The 14,489-nt window shown below is 36.0% G+C and overlaps 1 long non-coding RNA gene across 1 annotated transcript in view; it reads right to left on the minus strand.

Annotated features, from left to right (window-relative positions):
* LOC129505563 (uncharacterized) overlaps positions 1-5,372 on the minus strand; it is a 56,343-nt gene extending 50,971 nt beyond the window's left edge. The window contains exon 1 of the long non-coding RNA XR_008663556.1: positions 726-5,372. This is a non-coding gene — a long non-coding RNA (uncharacterized LOC129505563). The remainder of the gene's footprint in view (positions 1-725) is intronic.
* Positions 5,373-14,489: the final 9,117 nt, after the last annotated feature.

Raw genomic sequence — 14,489 nt, forward strand, 5'->3', positions numbered from 1 at the left:
AAAAAAAAAAAGAAAAACAAAATCAACCTACAGTTGAATCTAGTTTCCAACCCAGTGACTGACAGTTGGGAATAATGATATATCCATATAATACGGTTATTTGATGTCTTGCCATCTGCATTCAATACTCAATAGACATTTTTAAACATTAACCAGGCCTTCATTTTTCAACTCATTCTTGCTTGTGTCTATCACTTTGTTGAAAATATATTTAGGAGGGTTTCTAATTAAATTCGAACAAAAATTTCTGAGTTAATGCTTGGCTTTTATAAGTAGCATGTTCTTTTGAACGGTAATCATTACTGCCTCAAGATTTCCTCTGACCCTGGCTTCTGAAGAAATGCATTTTCTTGGCCTTTCAGTTTGAAGGACCACTTTAAAAAGAGCCCATCCAAATACAGGCTACGTTAGTAAAAATTGAAGATTCCAAACCAGGGAACTAACACTTAAAGGGGGATTGTGGTCTTACCTTTACACTGTGCTGGTCAGATCCCATAGCTCATTGTGGGTGTCTCCATTCCTAAAGTGAGACATTGACAAAGCATGGAGCCCCAGATGGCAATGCCAATTGTCCACTATTTCTAGGTTTCTTCTCCTTTCAAGGGACATTTTCAAGTTTTTGTACTTCAATCCCACCCCCACTACCTTCATCAACTCTCAGAAGATGACCTGGCTTCAGAGACATCATCAAACAATTCAAGTCTGCTCCCCCCCTTAAGACGTACCTGTGTTCACGTAGCTCTGGTTTGTGGCAGAGGTATCCATTCACCTGTTCAAGACACATTAATCCACAGGATGTCACCTCTTCTGCCTTCTTAAGAATTTTTTATTATTTATTTACACTCTATTCTGTATCTTCAACTCTCCCTTTCTCCAGGCTCTTTCCTATGGACACAGAAAGGAGGTCAAGTCTCCATGATCTTTAAATAAACCAGACTTGCTCTTTGTCCTCTAGTTTCTACACTATCTCTCTGCTCTTCACAACTTTTGAAAAGGAGGCCTGCAGGCGATGTCTTCTGCACTCACTTCCTATCAACGCCACAATCTCTGGCAATTTACATTCTGGTCCCTTCACTACTGAAATAACTCTTGCCCAATAACTTCCTAGTTGCTTAATTCAAAGAACACTTTTTTCTTTTCCTCATAGCATTGGTGACTGTTAACTTCTTTTCAACTCAATCCTCTCTTAGTTTCTGGGATAGTGCCATATCTTGATTTTCCACTAACCTGCCTGGACATTCATTTTCAATCGATTTTATGAGCTGTTTGATAACCCCAAAATGTTGGCCTTCCTCTATCTAGTATATACATGTTGGCTTCAACTAATACCTATTGACAAATCCCAAATCTGCAGCCTTAGACCAGTTCTAAACTCCTGATCGGAATATTCAAGTGCTTACCTGTCTTCAAACTCAACATGCCTATAATTGAACTTATCTGTCCCCCTCCACTCTTCCTATGTCATTGCCTTTCACTCATTCAAATCAGTCATTTAGAAGTTATCTTTGACACCTTCTCTTCCTTTCCTCCTACGTTTGCGTTTAGTTGGTCATCAAATTCTAATTTTTTCTTCAATCAGTCTTCTACTCTCTTACATTGCTGCCCTTACATTGCTTACATTGCTGTTACAATGCTATATAACATTTCTATATTATATAGAAAGTTTAATTGTGCAGCATGATTTCAATAGTTCCCATTATCTTCATGACACAGTTTTAATTAGCATGGCATCCAAAGCCATTCATATTGTAGCTTTCCTAAAAGTAGCAAGTGCCCAAAATGTATCATTCTCTTTCACCTCTTTCCCTATCCTCTTCCTACGCTCACTATTTAGTCCTGCAATACTCAGTTCAGGTATCTCCTCCTGCAGGCTGTTTCCCCAGCTTCTCCAGACAAGATTAGGTGTTCCTCTGCTGTATTCCTGTATCATTCTGGGTTTATTACTTCTATTAGGACATTTGTATCAATCCTGCAACTCCTAATTTACTTATTGGGATCCTTCTTTAAGCACACCAATAATACCCAACATTTGTTGAAAGCCCTGTACCAGGCCCTCTATTAAGTGCATTGTATGCATTATTCATTTAATTCTCACAACAATCCTAAGTAGTTACTAATACTATTTGTGATTCCCAGGGGAGGAAACTGAGCTTACAGGTTAAGCAACTTCCTCAGTCACAAAATTATATCCTTATCTTTTTGAGAGCAAGATCTGTACTATTTGTCTGTGAAGAAAACTTGTTGACATATGGCACATGATAGATCCCTAACAGATGTTTATGGGTTGAATAAATGAATGAAGAGCACAGAGGACACAACTGGAACCAGAAAATAAAAATCAAATAGAGGCAGATTTTGGGGCACCTGGGTGGCTTAGTCTGTTAAGGGTCTGCCTTTGGCTCAGGTCATGATCTCTGGGTCCTGGGATCGAGCCCCATGTCGGGCTCTTTGCTCAGCACAGAGCCTGCTTCTCCCTCTGCCTGCTACTCTGCCTGCTTTGTGCTCTCTCTCCCTCTCAAATAAATTTTTTTTTAATTTAGTATGATTTTGTATTAGCTAAAACTGTCCAACGGAATGACTCACTCAAAAGATAGTTACATGTGGCACTTAACACACTGAAGAGTATACATTTGTATTTTTTTTTCCCTTGTGAGTAGGGGCTGTATCCTACTCTGTTTTCATTCTTCAGAAGTTAGCCAAGGGCTAGAGATGCTCAGCAGGTGGTCTTTTTTCCCCCCCAGCAGGTGTTTGTTGAATGAACTGGATTGAATTTAAAGGCCCTGGAAACTAAACAAAAATGGGTATTTGTCCTTAATACCATTCATTAAAAGTTTAACTCCCATGGTTCTTAATTTCTTCCTATTCTGCCTTTTCTAGAAAGAAACAACTTTGAGAAGACAAAGTAGGGAAAGAGTTTAGAGACTTCATTTGTTGTTTGTAAAATTCCACCAGACTGTAAGCCCTGAGGGGACAGGGAATAATGCATCTCTTTTATCACATTATACCCTTAGTCTTGCACATAAGAGTTGTTCAATAAATATTTCTTGGATGAAACACATGTGCATGCGTGCACACATGCACATATGCACACACACACCGCAATGGTGTGCTCTACTCCTAGAAGGGTCCCCTCATGGAACCATATGCCCTATAAGGAATTCCTGCATATTTTCCTGTGGGAAATTTGAACCAGATCAGGAACTACCTGGAAAAGTAGTTAAATTACGTACTTTGGATCCCCAAAAAAGAGAAATGGAGAAAAGAAATGCACTGAATCACAACTGTCATTCCCAAACCTGAGGCAAGACTCACAGTAGTCACAGACAGTGGAAAAAAACAGTAGCTGTATGACCTGAGGCCCCTACCAAATTTTAAATAATTTGATTTTCATTTATTGATTCTAAATATTGCAATGAGAGCCTCACTTCAACCACTGATGGTTAGATCTGGAATTCACTTATTATACACTATCCTAGGCACTGAGGATACAGTTGTAAAAAGAGAGAGAGAAACTTTTAACCTCAGGGAGTTTACATTCTAATGCAGCCAGTATGGGAGTAGGAGACAAATGATAACAAGATATTGTAGATAGTGTTGTCCAAAAAAGGTAGCATGAACCCAGGAAATGGCAAAATTCATGAGACAGCACTATAGTTACTATATCTTGAAGTGCTGGACTCTGGTCATTGGACCTTGGAGTAACTGTTGACAGTAATTCCTTAGCACTTTAAAGATTCATTCCTTTCTCAATGTCCTATTATCTCAGTTCCCCATATATGTTGTTACCAACTGGTACCACTTCCTCACTGGCTTCCAGCTTTCTTCTCTACTCTGTGTATACAAATTCATTGAATATAATTTTCTCTTAGGTATCGTATCAATTTTTTTTTAAAAAAACTTCAACAAATCTATGAAGATGCATATGTCAATTCTATCACCTATTTTCTCTCCTGCCTTTATCTCTCTCAAGTCTATGGGCAAACTCTTCTTTTTCTGTCTTTCCCTCTCCACTCCTTCAAAAAAACCAAAATAACCTTTCCCATGTACACTAAGTAGTCTTCATCTCATTTAAAATATTTTTTCCCTCCATAAAACTTTTCCTAACCTAGTATAAATAATATTAAACACGGCAAATTAGCGTTTTTACAATTAAAGACAAGATTTTATTTTATTATTTTTTGAAGATTTTATGTATTCATGAGAAACAGAGAGGCAGAGACATAGGCAGAGGGAGAAGCAGGCTCCCTGTCAGGAGCCCGATGCGGGACTCGATCCCAGGACCCCAGGACCATGACCCGAGTCAAAGGCAGATGATCAATCACTGAGCCACCCAGGTACCCCAAAGACAAGACTTTAAATTTAGGTCATAGAATAGCCAAATACATAGGAAAGGGTTATAAGTGAATTTTACATGTTTTATATTCAAATTGGTTTACCAATGTTTATATTTCTCTGTAGCTTTGGTGTAAGACCTTGAGAATCAGACTATTTTTTTGAGCTATGTTCCATGCTTTTTAAAAATTTTTAATTTATTTTTGGGCAGCCCCGATGGCTCAGCGGTTTAGTGCCGCCTTCAGCCCAGGGTGTGATCCTGGGGACTTGGTATCAAGTTCCACGTTGGGCTTTCTGCATGGAGCCTACTTCTCCCTTTGCCTGTGTCTCTGCCTCTCTCTCATGAATAAATAAAATTTAAAAAATTATTTATTTCAGAGAGACAGAGCATGTGTGTAGGAATGGGGAACAGGCAGGGGTAGAGGGAGAGGTAGACCGAATTTCAAGCAGACTCCATGCTAGGCATGGAACCTCAATCTCACGACCCTGAGACCATGACGTGAACTGAAGAGTTCAGAGTCAGATGCTTAACTGACTGAGCCACCAGGCACCCCTATGTCTCATGCTTTTAAACATAGGAATACAAAGACCCTGATTAACCTCTGATGTTTTGACAGGCTTCAGATCCAAATGATAGACATGATTTGTCTGCCATTATAATTAATACACTGGCTCACATACAAACACCCATGATTTTATTTTCTCTAAAAGAACTATGAATAGCAATATCTGCTTTTAAGAACATAGTTCTTAGAGGCTTATCACTCCCAGAAAGAGAGTACTTTAATGTTCTTTTTGCCCACTTTACATCTTTCAACCTAAACCACTTCCCTCCAAAATATACTTTAAGCACTTATCACTTCAAACTTATACAGTATCTTGTACCTCTAGTTCTCAGGCAATTTAATTTACCATATATAGTAGAAAGTCTTTTCCCTATTTAAAAGAGAAAGGTTGGAAATCTGGAATTCCTCACCCAATATTTCAAAATACACTAGTACTGGAGCTAGTAAGATCCAGAACTTCTATTTTAGTTTTAGACAATTCTTATATATTTAAATATTTATTATTGTTAAAATTATTATGAATTATAATAATTACAAAAGAACGCATTTAAGCTGTAGGGTTTAATCACACTGAAAGAGCTATAAATTTGTTCACTTTAAACAAGGAGCATATGAGGAATATCCAAATGTTTTATAACATTTCCTTTAACTGTAATAAATGACCAGGCTGGAAAAATAATTATTTTATAGTGCTAGGTCTCAGGGAACATTAATCTCATTTCAAGTAAAATCATTTTAACTTTTTAGAGCTGATTCAATCATCTGTGAGTGACTGAATGAAACCTCGTACATGAATGTTCCTGGCACAAGTAGGCGCTCTATGTACACGGTTAGATCTGAATCTAGATTCTATTCTTTAAGAGGAGTCATAAGATCCAGGATTTCCTCTGCTCAGATATCCAGATGCTGTAACTGAATCAGGGGGTAGCAAGAGCAAGCTTTCAGATCAATCAACACCCAAAAGTTTTTCTCACCTGCTTATGTCTGGCCCAATTCTAAAATAAGTATACGTTTTTACTGAAAATGTTTTTATTGTGAATGACTGCTGGTTGCAGTTAGCTTCTGCAATTCTACCTGGCTCAAGTTCATTTTTGAAAAAAAAAATAGCTGTTAAGACAGACATTTTAATTTAAAGCTATCCCTTAAGCTTACATAAATTCAAAAATAGTTGAGGTCTTCGTTATAATGCTCTAATACTCCAGTTATGGTCAGTTGAAGTGAAGTCTTGTCAAAATACTTTTAAGCTAAACAAACACTGAGTTTAGAAAATGACATCAAAGAATTTCTATATTTAAAATTCTTTTCCTTTGCTATTTAGGTCTTCTGGGTAATGAGACAGAAAACAGAATGATCTCTTATACATATTTAATGGCACTTATTTAATATTAGTTATCTTTGTACATGTTTTATTTTTGAAAATGTAATATAAAATTCTTGAAGGGAGTATGTAATGGGCACTTAATATTAATTGAATGAATAAATGGACCAAGATCCGATGAGGCTAAAGGAGAGATAAGCAGCAGATCTGTGTACCTGTGTGCAGTGGAAAGTACACATCTGTAAAAAATAATCTGACTATGCTTACATGATGACTGGGTACACGGAAAAATTCACTAATGAAAAAAAAACACTTAGGTGACACATAGGCACACATAGACTCACACATTTACATAAGCAAATGCAAAGAAAAGTGTTAATAGAATATACATCAAAGCAGTAACAGCGGTTACTGCTAAGGAGAAGGCTGTGATTCTGGGGGCAAAGAGGGCCTTAAGCTACCAATAATATTTTAACTTTTTATGAGAGAAATATATCTATAATATGCAATTCAAAAATTAATTAGAGAAAAAGGAAAGGGAAGAAAAGACACTGACACAGAATCAAGACATTCTAGGCCTAACTTGCTGTATATCAGGAATAAATATTTAAGTGCTCTTGATCTCCATTTTCTCATTTATAAAGTGTGCAAGTAAGATTAGCTGATCTCTAAGCTCTGTATTTTATGATGAACTGTGAACTATCAATCATTATAAATCATTGCCTGAAACCACCAGATCAATGAGATATTAAAATCTAAATACCAGCCAAGTTGTTTAGCTTTAAGAATGTAAGAACTAGAAAGCTTTGTTCTACTTTTGTACCAAAGCCTGGTGTATCTGCACAAAGAATCGACAGGCAATTTCAGGTGTTGTACTCTTGAAAGACAACAGAGAGCTGGAGTTAAGTGCATAAAAGGGACATTAGGAGACCCTAGAGGAAAAATGAGCCTCTAAATGAGGAAGAGAAAAAAAACCAGTACTTATGTTTTTGGGAAAGAAAATGATAGTGAAGTTGTACCTAACATTCTTAAGTATTTTGATGCAAGGGACATTGTGAAGATGCCTAAAAGGTGTTTGTTTTTAACCAAGTATGCCAAGTAATGCATATCACAGATAATCTTACTCATCCTCACATCTCTATGTTGTACTTCATCACCTAAATGAGTGACAAGAAGATGAGATGGTCAAAGATAAGGAATATGAGGGCCAGGGATATCTGTTGCATACCTTTTAAATTTTTTTTTTTTTTTTTTGATGTGTGTTTTTAAGCAGTCATTTCAAAGAGGCATGAGCCTATGTCAAAACAGCTACTGAAAAATGTCCTATTTATCGGGAAATGGTAGTGATGAGGTAGTGGCCACAGCGATGTGGAGGCAATAGATGAGTAATTTGTGTGTGTGTGTGTGTGTGTGTGTGTGTGTGAGAGAGAGAGAGAGAGAGAGAGAGAGAGAGAGAGAGAGAGAGAGACAGAGAGACAGAGTGTGTAAGGAAGGGGAATATGAAGGCGGTATTACTAGAATTGACCCATTTAGAGTATGGATGAGTCTTTGAAATTAGTCCTCGCAATTGTACTTCATGATTTCTCAAATCCATCCACAAGTCTTCCAGTCTCCTGTTATATTGTGATAGTAGTTTACTACTAGTCATTCTTTACTGCATCACCTTCCGTTCTAAACCTAAGTCAAAACAACCATTTTTACCAGTTGTGCACAAATAATTGTAAATCAAACATATTTTAAACAGTCAGATCTGTATATCTCTATATAATTATCTATAATCATATAAGTTCCTGCTTGAATGTGATGGAAATGACTGCAGGAAAAGCGAGAGCCTAGGAATTTACATGTCATTGCATATACATGCATCTATTATTTATGTGGCAAAAGAAAAATGGCTGGGAACAATAGTCTTGAAAAGTCCAAATTCCATAACATCATAGATACCTCTCCTAGACTGGCCTCAATGAACCAGAAATAGACTCACCCACAGTGGACTAATCATCATTCCCCAAATGAGCCATATATTTTCATGCCTTTGAGCCTTTCAATAACCGTAGCCTTCCCTTCTCCACCACCAACTATTGAACATTCTTGTAAGATAGACTCAAATACCCCTTATTCTATAAAGTTCTCAGACTTCTCCAGGTGAAGCCAACACCTCCATTGTATTCCTTGCTCTACTGTAGTTGAATTATTTCTATGTCCACTCCTTCCATCACTCATGAACTCTAAAACTGTAAAGCATTTCCTGCACCTTCTTTAAAGTTTCCTGTCTTACCATGTTGCCTGGCTGATAGAGCCTTCCACAAATGTTAGTTTGAATGGAGATATTAAAAAAACAGCAATGAAACACCTGTTTCTAAGGGGCATTAGGGAACTGTCCTGTTATTTACTAGCTAAGACAGATTCATTTAAGCTACTCAATGAAAAGGTCTTATTTTAAAAGGCAATCAAGGCAGGAAATCCTAATTTTCATTAGAAACATTTTTTTTTCTTTATCAAATAGCCCATGTTAAAAGTTCTTTCTTACACAGGAAATTTTTACAAGATTCTACAAAAAAAAGATGCCTAAATCCTCAAAATTTAACTTTCACAGTACCTAATAAGTATCCTCTAAAAAGCATAATCCAATCAAGAAAACCTATGTTTTGCCTGACATTCTAAATGTGTCTATTTTGAAACTGACTTAATGACTAGATAGTAATATTCTTTCCCATTCTCTATTTTTAATTCAAGAACTTGTTTATTTTTCTTTTTTCCTATTTGCTCTTGACATTATATTATGGCTGTGGTCTGTAATGTTAACCACATTGCCAGCTGAAATCTACAAAACTCTGATTACCTTAAAAGCCCTGAAATCTCCAAGGAACACCCAGATTTCCCGTTTCTTCAATAAAAACCATTCACTGTAGTAAATGTTGCCTATAAATATGCATCATGTTTTGTAACTGAGATGCTAAAAAATGTCCTCCTTCTAGAGTAAGGGCCTATTACAACTAGTGTAGCAGTGAAGTCTCTTATTTTGGATTAGGTATACTTAGTACTCTTTAGAACATCCAAAAAACGTCCAAGGGAGCCTCTGGTAAGTGAAGAAGTAAATCTAATGGGAAAACACTGGGAGATCTTTAATGGGGCAATAGGAAATGGATCAGGGGATTCCATGAATTCTGGTAAACTATTTGGACTCCAAAAAGGAAAAGGGAACAAAATAGACAAATTGTCTTCTTGGGAGGTAGGAACAAGGGTAAAGAAGGATATGAGAAAAGTTTCAGATTCTCAGAGGAAAAAATGTTAGGCTGAATTTAAATACAAGTGTGAGTAAATTTTCTGATTTCTGTACTTAGCAAGTTTGAAGTGCTCCATGGTTTAAGAACAGATCTATTATTGGTTAGGTCTACATTCTTCAAGAGATAAAAATAACTGGTTACCATCCTAAATATAAAACAATAAAACAGACCATTTAAAGATTTTACTTCTTCCAGGTATGAAGAAAAAAATACACAAAATGTTATTCTAGATTATTAACAAAATGTTATTTTTAAATGTTATTCTATATAATTAACTATAGCAAATCAGAAGTTTAATTAGGATAGACTTTAAAAATAGACTTTCAGGGAGGCAGGTGGGGGGACGGGGTGACTGGGTGTTGGGCATTGAGGAGGGCACTTGATGGGATGAGCACTGGGTGTTATCTATATGTTGGCAAATTGAATTTAAATAAATAAAAATAAATAAAAATGGGCTTTCAAGAGTTATTAGATCTATATTGACTTGTTCAATTAATGTATACTCAGCATATTATATTGATTTTACGCAATATGGGTTACAAAGAATAAAGAGCGGTCCTTGTTCTCAAGAAGCCCACACTCAAGCACAGAATAGCACCTTTTGTTTTTGACATTTGTGTTCAATTTTTAACAATGTTAAGACCGCTTTTCAGTATTTTTGATAGAACATCAGCTGTATCAGGCCAGGTATATTTGGAAAATAGGAAATACCCAGAGGATAACATAGGAGGATCTGAAATGCCCTGAGAAGTCGTATAGAAAAGAATTTTAACTTTAACTTGGTACTTTCCAAAACTATGTAACTGCGTTTTTTTTTTTCTTCTTTCTAATACCTATAAACAGATCATGGCACACTCTGAGAAATGCTGATTTGGGTACAGATTTTAAAAACTGTATTCCTAAATATTTCCTACGGTACTGAGAACACAAACTTAACATTTTTCACATTTTGAGAAAATACACAAAAAATAGAGCCTCTGTTTGCAAATTCTTGGGAATTATAAAAATAATTTGATGGATGGGTCAAGGCCTGAAAGAGGGTAAGAAATAACTTTCTGAAACCAAGGAAAACAATAACTATAAATAATGTTTTATAAAGACTAAAAATAGTCACAAAGTTTTAACAGGTGATTTAAATATATAAGCCTTTTAGTAAAAACTACCTTATGTGAATATACTGTTTAGACTCTTTCAAATAAACATATCTTAATCTGCAATAAACTTTACTTATGTTCTTACTTCATGCAGAGGCAAGACATTACATGCTCCATATTCCATTTGTTAACATTCACTATCTGTTTTCTGAATTTTAAGTTTGTACCTGCTTTTCTCTCTGGATACTAATGGAATTCTAGTATTTAGGCACTTCTAGTTGATGGTTTGAAAAAAAAATTAGGAAGCTTAAATGAGGAAATCATGTAGTCTCTTTCTCGTGGCTGCAGAAAAGCAGATAAAATTCTATATGATAAAAGCGCCTTTGCAAACATGACTTTTAAAAAAAGTAGTTCTGTTAGACACTGGAGACTTCAGTGTTGCTATATCTTGTGAATATAGCATAATTTTTATAAGCTGTAATTTTGATTGTCTCAGTAATTTGTGGCTTTGTTAATAATACCTAAAGTAACATTTTGATTTCTGAAAGGGTTTTATTTTTTTTTTATTTTTATTTTTTTGCAAATGTGAGAACAAAATCACTGGCACAGCCCTTGCAAATATATATGTGACCAAATATATGGTCACACACATATCTCCAATTATGTGTATCTTATTTAAAGACAGAGTTTTCACCAACTCATCTTGCTTAAATAAATAATATGACCAAAACAGACACTTAAGTATAATTATTGAAGAGGGAACTGATAGCTCAGAAAAAAACATAAATTGGTCTCTGCATATGCAGTTTGTTTTCAGCACAAAGTAGTAAAAATGTTTCCTTCCTCCATATTCTTCCTACTTGGCAGAAGGTGCGGTTTTTACTTTTACCTGAGTATACCTCTTCTCAAACATTAACAACTGATAGATTCTCCTGAAGCTTTTGGATAGTTCTTTTAATTTTAATAACAATTAAGGTTCCTGACTTTTGGAGGAACTAAACTATCTAGGCGTCCTTATAGTCTTGAGTTGCAGCTATTACTAAACTAAGGCTGTGGTGACCTCTTGTTCACAGGCATAGTTGCTCTTATCTTTATTAACCAACTGGTTTCCTCTGCTAACTCATTCAGATGTTACGGTTTTGCAAGATGAGGCTGCAAACTAAATAAAACCATCCCTTTAAGGAGTCCCCTGCAAATATTCAGGTTAATATCATGTGTATTGTTCACAAGAATATGTTTCAGTGATTATGTGTACAGGATAGGTAGAAACACACTTATATGCAAGAGCTGACATAATGACTGTTGGCAAGTCTATTGCTAAAGCCCAGCAGTGTCATTCTGTCTAGTAATAACCGGGAAATATACTTTTTCTGATAGAGTGTAAAAGAAACTTATAAAACAATCAAAGTGGCCAGGTATACTAGCCATTTTTAAGAAGTCCTCAGCAACCAGATTGGATTTCTTTTTTAAACTCATAAAATCAAACAAAACAAAAAAAACTCATAAAATCTTAATGGCCTATGAGATTTCCAGGTACTTACCACCTTATCTCCTTCTAGGTTCCTTAGTGGAAGATGTAACCCGAACCTCACCTAAGGGAGCCTTTTAAAATATTCCTATTTGTCAGGTTCAAAGTCTCCTGTCTTGGATCTATGTTTTAAGAAGATCATTATGTCACCCATCAAAAGATTTCTTATTAATTTTTAGTTTCCTAAAGATACAATGTATAGAAGAAAGTTTCTTGAACGCTTCCTACTTAAGGCACTGGACTAGTAGTAGCAGCTTACAGGTAACTCCTGGTAGTGCTGGGTCTATCTTGGATAGCTGGTGGAACTTCTATCCTAACCCTGCTCTCTTCTGGTCAGGAAAATTCAACTTCGTATGTCAGACAATTCTAAAAAAACCTTCCAGACCTGTTTCAAGAGAATTCATCATGAAATAACTAAAATCTCCAGAAGATAGCGCTAACTTGCCGACAGGCAATGTCAATAGCAAAGTTTTGCCTCTGACTTCATTTGATGGGTCTTAACTAGATTATAACTTGTCCCCCTGAAGTATAGCCCAACCTTTGTTTTCATGCTTTGAGGTTTGGTCTTGGACACTTCTGAACTGAGTCCAAACACTATATAACTTTTCAGTAAAATTTACTGTTCTGAAAATCTTTCCATCTATTTAATCACTTTTCTTCTTGGAAAATAAATTACTTGAGACCCAGCAGGCAACACAGAGAAACCAGGATCACTAATCTTTCATCAAAAACTGCCAAATGACCACCACTAGAACAATAAGTGGATGACACCTAGCAAACACTGTGAGGGTGGCAACTTGCTGTACCACCCTTTTTGAGCTTTGTGGTTTATTGAATCTCAATTAAAGGCGAGGAGGGTTTCTTAACATTAAGACTGAATAAAATGAACTTTTCTAAAAATAACAGACCTGTACCTAGTTATTGCTCTTATATTTTTGGCTGTAGAAACTCAAAAGATACAGTAACAATACATTCCTTAAATGTTGGGTTTGTTCTCAAATAACCAAAACATTAAGGGAGAAACTCTTACACTACCACCATCTTCTACCTGAGTAATATGTGCAAATGTTTGGATACCCAGAAGTAAAAGCCTCCTTTAAAGTTCAGAATATGGCACTGGTTTATCATGATAAAATTTGTGGGAGAATATGGAGGTACCTGCCTTATTACATTAAGCAACTGATGTCCCTTAATTCTTATACAGCTTATTCTGGACTATTTTAAAAAAAATGCTACATGTTATGGTGAACACAGCATAATGTATAAATTCATCAAATCACTACTAAGTTGTACAGCTGAAACTATGTGTCTAGTACACTTATTTTAAAAAAAGCAGTCTCATGAAAAGAAATTAAATCTAAACATGTTGTTCAAACATGCGGTTGTTCTTTATAAATAAATAAGCAAGCAAGTATGCGACCTGTCATTTTGACCCTGAGTGAAACCTCCAGCTTTATTTTACTCTGTAAAGATTTTATTTGAGAGTGTGTGAACACATGAGTGGTGGGGGCCGGGGGGGGGGGGAGGAGAAGAGGGAAGAGAGACAGACTTCATGCTGAGCGTGGAGCCCAATGTGGGGCTGAAGCCCACAACCCTGAGATCATGACTTGAGCCGAAATCAAGAGTCAGACATTTAATCAACTGAACCATCCAGGCACCCCAAAACCACCAGCTTTAAATTGTGACTTTAAAGAAAAGAGCATGATACTTTTAAAGATATGTATTTCATTTGTCAAACTCATGCACACTCATGGTCATACACATTTGGCCTGGCTTTGTATCTTCCTACATTTCCCAGTGGGAAATACTCACATCTGTGAAGCACAATGGTTTAAGGAAATAGCATTCCAAGTGAGGTTATGCACAATCTCAGAAAGATAACAAATTATTAAGATAAGAGAGAGCAATAAGACTGCTTCTCTAAATCTGCTCAGAGGATGGCCATTGTACTAGGTCCTACAGAATGACTTGGCTCAGATTTCACCTTCACCAGCAAAGAAAGGATGTATGTTCATTGGCAAGGAATGATGTCACAACATTCCTGGCAATTCAAGCTATGTCAGAGAGAATTTGCCAATCTGTACCAGATTGAGAACTAACTATTTACATGGGCTGTTAGCCTTTTATAGGGCCTTTAGCAGTTACAAAAATTGTACAAGGTATTGCAATAAGGTTAAAACTGTTAGTCCATATGTAGCAGTGACATTTATAAATATGTTATTGAAGTTGTAGTCTTAAAAGACTCATTTCAAATGTTATACCTGGTTAATAAACAAGTAGCGCACATTGGCAAAGAAAATCTAAGAATAAGTGATAAGGGGATTCCTACAGATTCTAATTTAAGATAAAATATTGCCTAAGAAG

The sequence above is a fragment of the Nyctereutes procyonoides genome, unplaced genomic scaffold, assembly GCF_905146905.1.
Source record: "Nyctereutes procyonoides isolate TBG_1078 unplaced genomic scaffold, NYPRO_anot_genome, whole genome shotgun sequence".
Classification (NCBI taxonomy): domain Eukaryota; kingdom Metazoa; phylum Chordata; class Mammalia; order Carnivora; family Canidae; genus Nyctereutes; species Nyctereutes procyonoides.